General features: G+C 42.3%; 1 long non-coding RNA gene across 1 annotated transcript in view; it reads right to left on the bottom strand.

Annotated features, from left to right (window-relative positions):
* Positions 1 to 16,543, bottom strand: part of LOC144376390 (uncharacterized) — a 46,563-nt gene that overhangs the window by 28,419 nt on the left and 1,601 nt on the right. The window contains exon 2 of the long non-coding RNA XR_013436831.1: positions 10,782 to 10,834. This is a non-coding gene — a long non-coding RNA (uncharacterized LOC144376390). The remainder of the gene's footprint in view (positions 1 to 10,781; positions 10,835 to 16,543) is intronic.

Below are 16,543 nucleotides of genomic sequence, written 5' to 3'. Positions count from 1 at the left end.
CCAGGCCATGCCCCACCCGTAAGCAGACAGGACATTGGAAGATTGACGGCCCCATGGCTGGCCCTTCCTCAGCACCTCTACACAGGGGTATGACCAGTCAGGTAGTCCCTTCTCCTGAACTTTTAGGGTTCGCAGAAGACTGAAGAAGCCCAGATTCAAAGACCCCCTCAGCCCTCTCCGAGCCCAGGGTAGTGCTCCAGGCAGTGGGTAAGTCCATTCCTTGTGGACACGGGGGCTACCTATTCTGTCTTGCCTGCCCATTCTAGGCCTCTGTTTCCTTCCCAGGTCTCAGTTATGGGGATTGATGACAAACCCTTTTCCCCAAACAGAACTGTAAAGCTGGCCTGTGCCCTGCTCACTCCTTATTCTAGTCATTCCATTCTGTCCAGTTCCTCTCCTAGGCAGAGATGTTCTCCAATTATTAGGAGCCACCCTCCAATTACACCCCAAGAATACTACCACCCATCTCCTTCAGCCTTTAACTCTCACCCTCTCTAATGACCTGACAGTACCTACCATGCCATTGCCCCCTGATCTAGTTGATCCCTAGGTCTGAGACATCTCCATCCTGACTTTTTGCCTTCACATGGGAAGACCTGACATTCTTTAGGTTTCAACCGCTGACATGGACAGGCCTACCAAGGCTTCAGGGACAGTCCCTACCACTTTGGTCAGGCCTTGACACAGGATCTAACTGTTTGTAATTTGGGGATAGCACTCTCTTACAATTGGATAGAAGCCTTCCCTACATCCAGGAAAACTGCTGACACTGTTGCCTCCATCCTCATTGAGCAGATCATTCCTAGGTTCGAACTTCCTGCCTCCATCCAGTCAGACAACGGTCCAGCCTTCTCTTCTCAGATTGCTTAACTAGTTTCCAAAGGCCTTAACAGCACTTGGAGGCTCCACATCCCCCACTGACCCCAATCCTCTGGTAAGGTTGAGAGGCCTAATGGCATTCTCAAGGATCATCTCACTAAACCTGCTATTGAACTCAGACTGTCCTGGCCCAATCTTTTGCCATTGGCCCTCACCCAAATTTGGGCAACCCCTAGAGCCCCCTCAGGCCTTAGCCCCTTTGAGCTGTTCTGTGGGTGCCTTTCTTAATCAACTAAAACTTTCCTGTCACTCCTCCTCCCCTTGTGTCCTACCTGCCCTAACTCATGCTTCTATACAAACTCCTAAGAGAACACGTAGACCGGTGTCTTCTTGCACCATCTGTTACTTCTGTTCCAGCACAACCAGGAATTAAATCGGACCCTCTTCAACCGGGTGATGCAGTCTTACTTCGAGAGCTACATTCTCAGTCGTTGAAACCTTGCCAGACAGGACCCCATACAGTCATATTTCCACCATGCTGGGGCCCACCAAACTCAGTTTCTTGCCAACCCTCTCTTGTTACTAATCATTAATCTCTCTCAAGCATCTATCCCAACCCACAGATGGCGCTTCTGCATCCAAGCGACATGGCAACAGGATGGCACCACCCGCTCTCAGTTTATGGGCCAAGGCGATTGCTCTTTCACTGGCTGTAATTGGGCCCTTAATGTTACTGGATTCAACTGGGCCACCTCATCCCACTTATGTTCAGCAATGCTTTGCTTCATAGCAGATCAAACTGAGAAATCCTGTTGAAGCCATATCATCAGGAAGCCGCCCCACCTGCTGACGACAAGACAACCCCAGAGGAACTTCAAGAGTCACCTCCTAGACCTCCCCTTTACTCCTGCTCTCCACATCCCAACTGTCCTCTAAAGCTTCGCCTGTCCCGCGTAACCGCCCAAACTCCACCATGACTCCCACTCTTCTAAATGGTATTTTCACTGTCATTACCCTTCTCCCAGGGACATCATCGTCCTCCTCTTATACTTAGAGATTCAAAGTTAGAGAGACATATGTCCAAGGCAGCACTCGTTACACTCACCTAGTTTCTTCTGTTGATTGCGCCCCTACAAGATGTAATGCATCTATCTTCCTTCCCCTCTCCTCCCAGAATTCTGAACTTTTAAAAACAGTCACTAGGCCTTACCTTTGCTTCTTATATGATCAGACACAGGATTACTGCAAATGGTGGCCCGAAACCTATGGGAGGTGCCCCTACTGGTCATGCAACATTCATAACCCACATGCATGCATCGGGGATTCCTGCGTTGGAAATTTCAGATCAATCTCGGGGGGCTATCAATTGGCTATCACTGACCCCAACCATTTGCGCTGGACCTCTAGGGTAAATGCTTCCTTCTTCTGTGACATATCCTCTTCCACCCCCAGTGGCTCCATCTCCATCTCCCGGGAGCTTCAACCCTCCCAGCCCTAAGTAACTATGATCTCTACTGATGTAAACCAGTCCGAATAGCAGTTATTAGGCTCCATATAGGATCCATATGAGCCTAATACTGGGAGTTCACCAAAGTATTCATGGCTATGACTACTTGCTGAAACTGTAACCTTCTTAAATCAAACCCTCCCCGCCATTGCACCAACTCGTTGCTACCTATGCGCCTCTCTGACTCGGCCTTTGCTTGCAGCAGTTCCCTTAAACTTCTCGGCTTCTGACCTCTCAAATTCTCCATTCCATCTGCCTGCCATTCTCTCTGGACCCTTTCACCTGACGCTCCATTATGGGAGCCCAAGGAGTCTAACCATACTGTGATTCCCCGGCGCTGCCTCCTGGGCTTGGGTGTCTCCCAGAGTTTTGCCACTCTAACATCACCTTTAACTTCACCCTCTATGCACCACTTGGCTCATTCTTCTGGTGTAATGGTTCTCTCACCACCATCTTATCCACCAACACCTCCACCCCATGTATACTGGTAACGCTTGTCCTGCAATTGACCCTCTATACACCTTCTGAAGTACAGGCCCTCTTGTCTCCCCCTGTGCAAAGTAGGCGGGCTGCTTTCCTTCCAGTAATGGTGGGTCTCTCACTGGCTGCATCTGCGGCGGGAGCAGGAATTTCTGGTGGAGCTCTAGGACACTCCTTATGGGCTGTACAGGACTTAAATTCTAAACTTGAACAAGAGCTCACTTCTAGGCAGAATCTCTAGCATCTTTACAAAGGCAGGTCACATCCTTGGCTCAAGTTACTCTTCAAAACCAACAAACTATAAACTTACTCGCGGCCAAAAAAGGTGGAACCTGTCTTTTCTTGAGGGAAGAATGCTGTTACTACATCAATGAATCAGGCCTTGTGGAAACTAATGTAGTCAAGCTCACCAACCTGACTACCTCTTTGAAAAATCCACCAAACCAAAACCCATTTGCCACCTTCCTTTTAGCCAACTTCCAATCATGGCTGTTGCCTCTTTTAGGGCCCATATGTCTTCTTTTTCTGAAATGTCTGTTCCTGCCCTGTCTGCTTTGCTTCCTACAGAGCCAATTACGGAATATCTTTAACCAAACTTTCAACCAGCTTCTGCTTAGGCACTATCAGCCTCTGATGACAGATGAATCCCCAACATCTTCAAGAGAACAGCTCACTCAGTGCTGAAGCTCACTACCAGGCGCGATGGAATGCAACGGACATAGGACAGCGGGAAACAACGGGCCCGGAGAACCTCTTAATCTGCCATCCTGGATTCTTGAGCCTTTATGTCCTTTTAAGCCTCCTCATGGCCCTTGGCCTCTTCTCTGTCATTCCCCCAACATGGAATTTCTGCCAAAAACTGACCTTTGCTTTAATTTTTATCTTCATCCTGCTTTTGTTTGCTCTGATCTTCTTCAGGTGCTGGTGACGCTATGTCGAGGCAACGCTTCCAATATTTCCTAGAGTCTCTGTTACAGGACCAATGGCTGATACCGACAATCCCCTCCATCCAGGACTGGTTTGATGCCATCGACGACTTTTGGCTTCAGGGAACTTTCATAGACTTCACCCCTACCAAAGTAGCTGTCTATAGGCACTGGGCTTTATTTTTGGTTGCCATGATATCTCCCGATCTGCCCCCTGAACATTCCTCCACTTCCCCTTCTAGGCCCCACGCCGCCCCCCACACAGCAGGAAGCAGCCGGATCTGACCAAGGACGCCCTAATTCCTAAGAAAACAAAAAGGGAGGAATGTTGGGAAAAGGTATAATGGCAGCCACACCCCAAAAACCCCAACATGGCGCCTGAGGAGCTTCTCTTCCTGCCTCTCCCTTTCCCACTGGCGCCAATTCTCCTGCTGGCACCAATATTCAAATCCCGCTGGCAGGCAACCTTAGCCCCAATAAGAACTAACTTCTTGGGCTTTGGAACTGACATCTGGGAGAACTTACCAATAAACGGGTGATTCATCATTTACCTGCCACTTCTCCTTAGATCTATATAAGCCCACAGCCTTTTGTAATAAAGTGGAACCTCTTCAGTGATTTGTGTCGTGTGATGTCTTTCATTCGTAGTGTGGTGTCTTTGTGCGGTGTCTTTCAATGGGGACTATCCCTAGGACTGTCCTCTGAATCTTCAAAGCATGGTGTCATGGAAGCAAGGAGCACGGGAGACAGGACCACCAGCTCTGGAGAGTATGATGTATTCTCTCTAGGGCAGGCTGAATTTGAGTGGGTCATTCAGGTGGAAGTGCCAGAGGACACCTGAGAATAAAAACCTGGCATTTAGAGAGAGGACACAAATTGGTATATGTACAATGAACAGGGGTTAGAGAAGAAATCCAATTAATATTGTAGAGATCCAGATGGTAGTGTGTGGACCTCACCTGCGACTCCTCACAGACTTTCCCTTAGATACACATGACAGTTGCATATCTGATGTCTAGCTTATTTTCACAAAAATTCTTGGAAACATAATGATAGGTCCATTTCAGTGCTCCTTCTGTACTGGCCCTTTGTCTTTGATATCTAAATATGAAACAAAGATGCTTCTCTTTATATTTAACAATTTTTTAATGCTAGACAAGTGAAATAGCAGGCTTCTGGAAGACCTCTCCCCTGTGGGGCACTTGAAAGATAAATTCAGAGAATCCAAGGGATATCCTGGGACAGCTCTTTATCACCAGTGCTCAACAAGGTCTGACACACAGTAGACACCTGGTAAATATTTGTCAGGAACAAGGGGGAGAAGATTGGGAATGTGAGCTCATTAAGGCTCACTCATAGGGTCTACTCTCTGAACAATGGAAAATCAGAGACAGGAGGTAGGGGCTTAATGAATGGTCACAGTGCAATTTCAGATTAGGAACAGGATGAAGCCACACAATCTTCTCTGACAGAAGGAGCTAATGCAGTGCACACAGATAAGCACTGGAGAGGTATCCTCTGTCCCGGAGGCACAGGTGCAGGTTTGGGGAAATGCATGACCCAAACCAGTGACTGGGCTAAGTAGCCAGAGAGAAACAAGAGAGGGAGAGGGCTGGCCTTCCAAGAGCTAACTCCACAAGAGATGCCAAAAAGGCTGGAGTGGTGTTTGCAGGCTCAGTCTCTAGAGAAACCTTGGTGGACTGGGGAAGACTCAGGTCAGGGCCACCCATGCAACAATCATCGAGGCCAGGGATGATGATATCACCTGCATTGTATGAGCACCTAACCCCCCAAGTGTGAATGTCATTGCTTGAAACCCAAAAGCTTCTGCTAACCTAGAGAGGTAGAGAAGAGAGAGCAGGTCAAGGATGGCACTCCATTCGTGCAGACCTTGAACCAGACTCCAAATTTAAATACACACTCCGTGATCTGTTTGTTTCATGCTGTGAATATGAGTGGTTATGGGGAGTGGGTTAAGTAGTGATTGCGTATATGTTTCCCAATAAGGATTTTTGTTGTTGTTTGTTTGTGGTGGTGGTGGAGGTTGTTGTTTGTTTTAGAAAAATCCTACCCTTTTCCAGTCCTTGCGGGTTCTGCAGGAGAGGTTCCAGAGCAGAATGTGTGGGGACCAGCTATTCAGCTGGCCTTCCCAAGGCACTCAGTTAAGTTCACAACAGTCTGGGCTGTTCCTCTGGTTTATAACTTCTTTAGAAACTCAGTTTTATCAGTTCACCCAAGGTCATCAGGTAATCTACTATCCAAGGGCAGAGGACACTGCTTCAAACAGCCAATTTGTTACTTTGTGTGGAGCAAGAGCTGCTGTGGAGGCCAAAATTTCAGTTTGGAGCCTAGTATCCTCTCAGTAGGAAAATCATCTCAAGAACTATGAAGGAGTGGATTGTTTGGCAATTGTGGAGTCCCAGCAAACGCACTAAATGGTCCTGAGGGCTGTTTTATTTAAGCTGTGATAGCCCCAGGAATTGACCTTGTCCACTGAAAAGCTAAATAGAATAATAGGCCACCATGGCTACATAAAAATAGCTGCCAAGCTGAAACCACTTTCATGCCAGCTGGCTGCCCAGTGTGCCCTCTCTGTGGGAAGGGCTGGAGAGATAGTTATGAAACCTCTCCTTCCTCTAAAATCTATTCAAGTGTGCTCTAAAGACCAGCAGCCTTGGCATCCTCAAGGAGCTTGCAAGAAATGCTGAACTGTGCCCCACCCCCACCTTCTGAATCATAATCTGCATTTTAACAGGCCCCCAGATGAACCATTAAAGTTTAAGAAGCACTGGGTTAGAGTCTACGGTGCCTATGGATCTCAAAGCCAATTTCAGTTTAACTCATCCCAACACCTGAAGGGAAACCTCCCTGTTCCTTGATAAAGCCAAGGTAGGATCTTGGATTTTGCCCACCATCTAGATTGGCTCCTTGCAATGGAGAGGACACCAGGCTCAAGATCAGCTCTGGGGCTGGGGATGTGGCTCAAGCGGTAGCGAACTCTCCTGGCATGCGTGTGGCCCAGGTTCGATCCTCAGCACCACATACAAACGAAGATGTTGTGACCGCCAAATACTAAAAAATGAATATTAAAATTTTCTCTCTTCCTCTCTCACTCTTTAAAAAAAAAAAAAAAAGATCAGCTCTGTTCCCAGGATTCTTGTACCCTTTGGAGTTTTCTGCTTCCTTTTCCCACTTTGTGTGTGTATGTGTGTGTACTAGGGATGGAACTCAGAGAAGCTTTACCACTGAGCTATGTATATATCCCCAGTCCTTTTAGTTTTCACTTTTGAGACAGGGTCTTGCTAAGTTGTTGTGACTAACCTTGAACTTGTGATTGTTCTGCTTCAACCTTTCAAGTGGCTGAGATAAGAGGCAAACTTTGCCCACTTTATGTCCTGAGTTTGGCCTAATTACAGAAGCCAGTGGTTCTCTTTAGATGCTCCCTATCCTCACTGGAACTAAGTTTCAGAAGAAGTAATATCATGCAAGTTTGAAGACAGTTTATCCTGCTTATGTGTAGGTTGGCTGCTTTCCCATCACCTGGTTGACAGCTGTGAACACTCATCTCATTAGTTAAGCCAGTTCTAAATCCCATGGTACAGTAAGTTATTTCTAGGAAGCATCTGGGAGAAAGTTATTCCAGGCACACTGTACTGTGACCTTGTCATTTTATTTTAGAATCTTTTGAGTCCCTGGCATAAATTTCAACTGTAAATGAAACTCAAACCTTCCTAAAATGGGTGTAGTTAGGATTAGGGTTAGGGTTAGGATTAGGCTGGCACTAAGTCACTCTAATCTGGGCACAGAGCTTCAACCCTCCTCTTTCTAGATAGTACTTCAGTATTTCAATACCTGAGCAGTGTGAAAAGTAGTTTTAAAGAGAAGATCTCAAAGATTTGAGGTTAGCCTCTGCAACTTAAAAATTGTGTCACTTCTAACCAATTAGTTTGTATCCTTTGCATTTCTACTTCATCTATAAAATGGGTAAGATACATGTTTCACAGAGTAGCCAGGGGTCAAATAAGATGACACAAATACGAGCACCCTTCTTAGTAGCTGGACAAGCTGGAGATTCAGTGACTGTTACTTCACTCTGAGGCCTGGGAAGCCCAGCTCTGGGTGAGGCTCTCCCCACATTTGGAAGCCCGTGTGGTATGAACCAGGGGAAGTCAGGCCAACTCTCACAGATGTACCCACCATATAATTGCCTCCTTGACCACATTTCTATGTATGAGAAATAAAAGTTTTGGCAGGATTATTTTCCAAACTGGGAGAAACTGTCTACTATGCATATTGAGCCAAAGAAACCAAAAAGTTTTTGATGATTTGGTACTTTTCCTGCACACTGAATTTGCTGACTTGGGAGTTAGGTTTAATTGTCTGTTTTTCAAGTGTTTTTTTTTACACATAGGTTCATTTACATTAATGCAATATTCCTCTCAAAGTCCTCTTTATTAGTCTTTTCAAAAGCTCTCAGCTTAGGCAGTGTTTGGCCATATGGCACATAGTTTATCAAAAGTATTAGATGTCAGGAAAGGAAATTCACATATAAGCAGGAGAGGAGCTCAGATGTCCAAAGAATAAAAAAGAAAATTTTTTTTGTAAAGCCAAACTGACTCACAAATAGTTTGGAAACAAAGTTAAAATAATTTGTTTGATTTAATAACTCTCCTTATCAAAAGCAGATAGACATTTAAAGAGATCAGCTGTCTTGCAGGGACAATAAGGGTGCACTGAAGCCGGGCATGGTAGCACACGCCTGTAATCCCAGGGACCCTGGAGGCTGAGGCAGGAAGATTGAAAGTTCAAGACTAGCCTCAGCAATTTAGCAAGGCCCTCAGAACTTGTCTCAAAGTAAAAAAAAATTACTAAAGAAAAGAGTCTGGGGCTGGGCATGTGGCTCAGTAGTTGAGCACCCCTGGATTCATTCTCTAGTACTAAAAAAAAAAATGCAGAATACACTGTAATTCTGTCACATATGTACCTAGATATCTGCAAAATCAGTCTGATTTTTAGAATTATCTGGGATTTCCCTCAACACAAAAATAAATCCAAATTTTGAAGTGAATCCTCCAAGTGCTGAGTTTTTCTTTCAAATTGTACTACATGGGTGGTCCTCGGATCTCTTTAATAGAAATTCTGCCTTGAGCAGGGGGCATGGTGGGGCATACCTGTAATACCAGCTACTCAAGTAGTAGAAGCAGGAAAATTAAAATTTAATTGCAAATTTAAGGCCAGCCTATGCAATTTAGGAAGATCTTGTTTCAAAATAAAATAAAAAGGGCTGGGGGTGTAGCTCAATGGTAAAGCGCTTGCCCAGCATGCAGAGGTCCTGGGTTCAACCTCCAGTAAATAAATAAATAAATAAATAAATAAATAAAATTCTGCCTTGAGTAATCTATATAGCCAAGTATGTAGTGCAGGCAGTCTAGGTCAGATTGCATTTGTAAGAAGGTAGTATGTATAGTGGAATTGTTTGGAGCCAGGTCCAGGAGCAAGATAGCCTAAGTTTGACTTCTTTTTGTTAATAGTTAAGTTACTTAACTTCTCTGTAATACCAATTTCCATGCCTAGAAGATAGAGATAATAATAATTTTCATTTTTAAGGATTGTTATGAGGGCTACATGAACTTGTAGGTTTAAAGGCCTTAGAATGGTACCCACACAATACTAGTATATGCTCAATAAACCTTAGCTATTGTTATTCAGCTCTCATGATAAGGAGGTTTTCAACCAGATTAGATTTTTTTTTTCTTTTTGGTATCAGGAATTGAACTTAGAGGCACTTAACCACTGAGCCACATCTCCAGCCAGCCCTTTTTATTTATTTATTTATTTATTGGAGACAGGGTCTTACTAGGTTGCTTACAGCCTCAATAAGTGTGAGGCTGGCTTTGAACCTGCAATCCTCCTACCTCAGCCTCTTAAGTCGCTGAGATGATTAGATTCTTTTCATCTTTTAGCTGAAGTAGACTGGTGATAAATTAGGGCAGATATTCTACATACCAGTATATTAGACTGCAATAATATCTGGATATCACATTATCCATGGAAAACAGTTAACTTGAAATACCAATATGATTAATTACTAAATGGCAAAACTATATTTTGAACCTAGGTCTCATTACTTCAAAGACCCATCTGTTCCCATTGAACCCTGTTGAAAACAGCATGAGTTGAGAATGTGCAGTGAATGTGGTGCAGACAGATGGCCTTCATAAAGTCTGCAGCATCTACAAAGGAATGCCCGCCCTGCTTATTCTGGAAAGGTCAGTAATATCGTGCTTCCAAAAGGGACTAGTGGATGGGGAGATATTGAATCATATCCTATGGTGGCCCTTAGAAGAGATTTGGGTATTTAGCCTAAAGAGAAGACAGTTGTGAATAGGAGAGTAGTCTTCAAACAATAATAAATTTATAGGAAGTATAGGCAGAGAGGATTCAGCTCAGGGCAAGTAAAAACCTTCTGAATGTTGGCAGAAGTTCTACCCCCACACCCCCTCCCTTCTATTGAGATTTCTACAAAGACCTGTTGTGTGACTGGTCTGCCATCATTCAAAATGCCCAAGGTTCTCTGCTTTGGGAAATTATAGATGTACTGTTTTTGGACAGGAAAAAGGAGAAACTAAACAACAGCCACTTGATGGGATGAAGTAGAGAGATTTTGTTTAATTAACTCAACATACTTTTATTGAATGCTTACCTTGATGATAGGCCAGAGTCAGAACATGAGTTAAAATTCCTTCCAATCTTGAAATTCTATTATGAAGCCAAACCTACTTTGCCCAGATGGGGTTAAGTAGAACCTCACAACCTGTATCCTCATATCACTAAACTAGTTGGCACAACTATCCTTGTAATTGATTAAAAAATTAATTACTTTCTTCTCTCTGCCCTAAATAACCTTTGCCATTTGCTATAAAGTGGGGGCAAACTCCTCCATATTAACCTGGATATTGGGCTGGGGATATAGCTCAGTTGGTAGAGTGCTTGCCTCAGGTTCAATCCCCAGCACCAAAAAAAAAAAAAAAAAATTAAAAAAAATTAACCTGGATATTGGTTCTGTTCCATGTTCTCCTTGTGTGAGCTTTCTTTTTAAGAACTGGGGAAATAAACAAACAAAAAAAAATTCAGTCAGCAATATAAGGATAGGAAACTGAAGGTTTTCATGTACACATTTAAGGGAGAAACAAACAAACAAAAAGAACGAGATAGCCGGGTACAGTGATGTATGCTTGTAATCTCAGTGGCTCTAGAGGCTGAGGCAGGAGCACAAGTTCAAAACCAGTCTCAGCAAATTCAAGGTGCTAAGCAACCCAATGAGACCTTCTCTCTAAATAAAATACAAAATAGGGCTCTGGATGTACTTAAGGTCAAGCGCCTATGAGTTCAATTCCTCTTACCCCCTCCCCCCCCCAAAAAAAAAAGCTGAGGATGTGGCTCAGTGGTTAAATGCCTCTGGATTCAATTCCTGGTACCAAAAAAAGAAAGAAAGAAAATTGATATAACAAGTTCATAGGAGCTCTAATTAGATAGAGCTGAATAGTTAGAGTGGTTTCTTTTTTAAAATTTTTTTATTCTAATTAGTTATATATGACAGCAGAATGCATTATAATTCTCATTACACATGTAGAGTATAATTTTTCATATCTCTGGTTGTATACAAAGTATTTTCACACCATTCATGTCTTCATACATAGGGTAATGATGTCCATCTCATTCCATTGCCTTTTCTACCCCCATACCCGCTCCCTTCTACTGAGGTTTCTACAAAGACCTGTTGTATGACTGGTCTGTCATCACTGGTCAAAATGTGTGACACTATATGAAAGCATTTGATTTGTGTTTTCTTACTTGGTCTCTCCACTCATAAAACCTTAATCAATATTTGCTGAAGTGTAGGGTGGTAGAAAGTTTAAACAGTGGGCAAAGAAACAGGGAGAAACGTTGAGAGCTGAATTTTAACTTTGAGCAAGTCCTGTGTCCTGTTCACTAAAAAGACATGTGCTTTGGAAAAGTAGATAGTCTAGAATTACCTCCTGTGGTTTTCAAACACAGTCACACACCCCATTAGGAAATCAACAAAGTGGGCTGAAATTAGCATTTTCACAATTAAATAGGATAGAAAATTCCAGAGTGCTTTGCACACAGCAAGAGTATTATTTCATGTTTTCAAATGTAAGAGACAAAATAATAAATGCCTCTATCTAAAAACTAAGAACCTCTTCCCCTCATCTTGAAAATTTGGTTTTTCAATGCTTTCTCTACACTGATTATTCCTCCTCAGTTCCTGGTCAAAATCTCAGCTAAGAGGTTTGTGTTTAGAGCTGGGTGTGGGGCACATACCTATAATCCCAGCAGCTCAGGAGGCTGAGGCAGGAGGATCTCCAAGGTGCTAAGCAACTCAGTGAGACCCTGTCTCTAAATAGAATTCAGAATGGGGCTGGGGATGTGCCTCAGTGGTCAAGTGCCCCTGAGTTCAATCCTTGGTACCAAAAAAAAAAAAAAAAAAAAAAAGAGGTTTGTGTTTGACTTTGCTTCAGGAGGCAAGTGGCAAAGATCCCCTCTTGTACCTGGGACTGAAGAGGAAAATGAATTTCATTCAATTGTACTTTTACATTAAAAAAAAACAGATAAACGTTAACTGGAATCTAAGTAGGCACATCATTTGGAACAATTAGATTTAAACAGTTAGATTTAAAGAACTGCCAGGCATGATGGTGCAAGTCTATAATCCCAGTGGCTCTGGAGGCTGAGGCAGGAGGACTGCAAGTTCAAGACCAGCCTCAGCAATTTATAGAGTCCCTGTCTCAAAATAAAAAGCAAAAGAGCTGGAAATGTGGCTCAGTGGTTAAGCACCCCTAGATTCAATCCTTGGTACAAAAACAAAAAAAAATTTATGTGTAATACACACACACACACACACACAGAGAGAGAGAGAGAGAGAGAGAGAGAGAGAGAGAGAGAGAGAGAGAGAGAGAGAGCTAGATGTATCTATCTATATAGATGTATATATATATATATATTAAAAGGTACATAAAAGCATAAAAATTGCATATATATTATGGGGTGCTATGTGATATTTTGACATATGAATACATACGTAATGTTTAAATCAACTTAAAACATACCTCCTTCTTCAAACATTTATCATGTCCTTATAATGACACATTCAAAATCTTCTAACTTTTTGAAACATATCATCATTATCAATGGTCACCCATTGATAATGGATGATCACTGAGTTGCTTAGCACCTTGGAGATCCTCCTGCCTCAGTCTCCCAAGCTGCTGGGATTACATTACAATAGCCCAGCAGAACTTCTTGCTCTTATCTAATTGTAACTCAGTACTCATTGAACAACCTTGCCCCATTCCATTCCCACCCCAATTCGCTCTAGTCTAGTACCCACCATTCTGCTCTCTACTTCCAAGATCAACTTTTTATATTCCTCATTTGAGTGAGATTATGTGGTATTTGTCTTTCTGTGTTTTTTTGGGTGGTGGTGGTGGTAGTGGTGGTGGTGGTGGTGGTGGTGGTGGGGCTTGAACCCAGGGCCTTGTGCATGTGAGGCAAGAACTCTACCAACTGAGCTATATCCCTAGCCCTACAATTTCATTTTTAAATGGCTGAATAACATTCCATTGTGTATACGTATCTGCATTCTTGCTATTTGTCCCTTTTTATAGTTTCTCCAGCTGTATCGTTTGCCTTTTCAGAGGTACATGTTTGAATATCTCTTTACTTATCTGACCAGTACGCAACTCTACTCAATAAACAATAAGGGATTACCTTTTCATCTCAGCCATTATCAATAACTATCATTTTTTCTGGAATCAAAGCATTCAAAACTTCTTGAAGATACCTTTCTTTTTACCTTTTCTTTCTTAAGCAATAGCCTTGGGCTGGGGATGTAACTCAAGTGTAGCACACTTGTCTAACCCTGAGTCTCATCCTCTGTACCAAAAAAAGAAAAGAAAATTTCTTAAGCAATAGCCTCATTGCTAGAAGCTTAGGATTTTTCAGTTTCCAGGCTTCTGCCTCACTGTACATGTTCTTATTTGCATTGGGCTCTGAATGAGTAAACGCTTCACATTTGTTTAACCATATAGTTTAAGAAGATTTCCTACTTTGAAATTCACAGATGAAGGAAATAAAGGGATTTTATTTTCATGCGGCAAACAAGGAGACTGAGGCACAGAACCATTAATCAGATGCTGACTTCTAAGCTGGGGCTCTTTTTACTACTTAAGTGGCTTCTCTGGTTTGCTTTTTCTGCTATTCTTCACTCACCAACTAGCAAGCCTCTACAGGAGTTTTCATGTGAAGAAAAAGAGGGAGAATTTTGTAGTGGATGATGGTTGTACCCTCTTTTTCATCAGTAATCCCCCTGCAGTAGCTATCAGGTATTTCCTTTAGAGTGGCTTTTTTTTTTTTTCCAGGGGTGGGGGGAGTGTAATAGGGATTGAACCCAGGGGCACTTTTAGCACTGAGTTATATCTCTAGCCCTTTTTATATTTTCTTCCCTTTTTTTTTTTTTTAATGGTGCTGGGGGCTTTGTACATACAAGGCAAACACTCTACCAACTGAGTAATATCCCCAGCCCTTTATTTCCATTTTGAGACAATGTTTTACTAACTTGCCCAGGGTATCCTTGAACTTGGAACCCTCCTACCTCAGCCTTCAAGTAGCTGGGATCAAAGGCCAAACAGTACCATGCCTGGCTAGGGTAGGATTTTTTTTTTTTTTTGGTGGTGGGGGTGGGGGTAATGGGGATTGAACTCAGGGGCATTGGACCACTGAGTCACATCCTCAGACCTATTTTGTGTGTCCCAGCCCTATTTTGTGTTTTATTTATAGACAGGTCTCACTGAGTTGTTTAGTACCTCGCTTTTGCTGAGACTGGCTTTGAACTCTCCATTCTTCTGCCTCAGCCTCCAGAGCTGCTGGGATTACAGGTGTATACCATCTGGACACAATACCTTTATTTTATTTACTTATTTTTATGTGGTGCTGAGGATTGAACCAGGGTCTTTCACATGCTAGGCCACAACCCCACACCAAGGGTAGGATTTTTTTAACAACCCCAGGCTCATTCTCACTTCAGACCTTTCATGTGAGTAGGGCTATTCTCCACTGAAATGTCTTCTCTCTTCCTACATGAACCTAAATGTAGACATCTTCTATTTCACAGTCCTACTGGACCCCAATCCTCCCTACCCAGACTCTTACTGAACTGAACCAATGCTGATCAAGGGTCTACTCTGAGCCAGTCATGTTTTTAGGAGTTCCTCACTGCCTTAACTCATCTAAACATAGAAAGGAAAACCTGGGAAGCAGTTTTTTTTTTTCATGATGAATTTTATGGCTTCTGAATTATATCTCAATTATAAAAATTTTGAGTACTTATGGAGGAAAGTTAACATTTCCACTTAAACATTTTCCCATTATAGTTACATTCCATTCCTAGACACGCAATCAAATGGCATCTGCTATAAGATCCCACTTAAGTGATGATATCCTGCCCCATAGCTCAGATCTCACTATAGTTTTTTTTCTTTCTTGCATTGTATCTTTCAGGAAAATTACTAGTAATAGTTGGGAGGCAGGTTAGCCCCGTTTTAAAGTTGATACATCCAGCATCTGACTCTCCAGGCTTTGTGTTTTTTCCCCCATAACTCAAGGTGTTGTTTTCTCTTTAGCACATTTTGTTTTACACTGTACATTTCTTGACAACCTCCACAAATTTTATGAAAATTCTAGCATACATGATTTGATTTTTCTGCACTTTTTGGAAGAACTGCAAGAATTTTATTTCCAGAGTAAGGTAAATCTTTTGTTATAGTTTGTGGAAGTTTGAACATTGAAAACTATCCACATCAGCTATACTGGATAGTTTAGATAAAGGTTATCAAAACCTTATTTCATTATAAACATTCTACGTTACTGGATTTCCACAAGTATGAAATAATGCTATGTAATAATGGTAACAATAATAACAATGACAATCAGATTTTAAAAAAAGAAAATGTCTGAATGTTTGGAGTTGGAGGCTAAAAACATACAGGATTCATAACAAAGCAAGATATATTTATATTCATTTACTTGAAACTGTAGAGGAGGAATATCTTGCAACTTCCAGAGACAAAAGTTAGTGAGGGAATTTGATTGCATAGTGTCTATTACCACTAATAAAAGCATTAAAATAAAAACAATAAATAAAAACAATTGACATCCTCTTTGGTGTTTTATTCAGTGAATATAAAATTTTATTTGAAATTTCATATCAATGGATGATCCTGACTTTGCTTTTCTCCATGAAGGTATGAGATATTTCACCTTGAAATACTAGCATTGTTAAATATCCTTAACTTGCATGCACCATCTGATAGAGGACGAAGACTTGAGGTCAATCCTTCACTTTTGCCCTTTCTTAACAAATAGCCAGACTAGACGATGCCCAACCACTTTAAAAGAGTTTAAGGACACAAGTCCTTAAGGGGTGGGGGAGGGTTAAGGTGGGGGATCTTAGGTAGCTAGTCAGCCAGGAAAGGGAGCAGGGAAAAGGCAACAAAGGGCAACTGAAAATCACAAAGAGCCTTATCTGACAGATAAGCACATGGAAGATTGGGGTTTGGAATGTTAATTACATTTCCTCAAAGGGAAAAAAATTGTTTCAAGATCAGGTGGCCTCAACTATAACCCAAACTATCATAACCTCCAATCACTGTGGCAACTAAAACCGGAAGACCTTCACAACAAAAGCTTGCTGAAGGCTATTCAAAGGTAATAAACAGATTAAGGGAGCAGT

The sequence above is a fragment of the Ictidomys tridecemlineatus genome, chromosome 3, assembly GCF_052094955.1.
Source record: "Ictidomys tridecemlineatus isolate mIctTri1 chromosome 3, mIctTri1.hap1, whole genome shotgun sequence".
NCBI lineage: Eukaryota > Metazoa > Chordata > Mammalia > Rodentia > Sciuridae > Ictidomys > Ictidomys tridecemlineatus.
The sequence above is the reverse complement of the archived record's forward strand: the minus strand, read 5'-3'. Positions and strand labels throughout refer to the sequence as shown.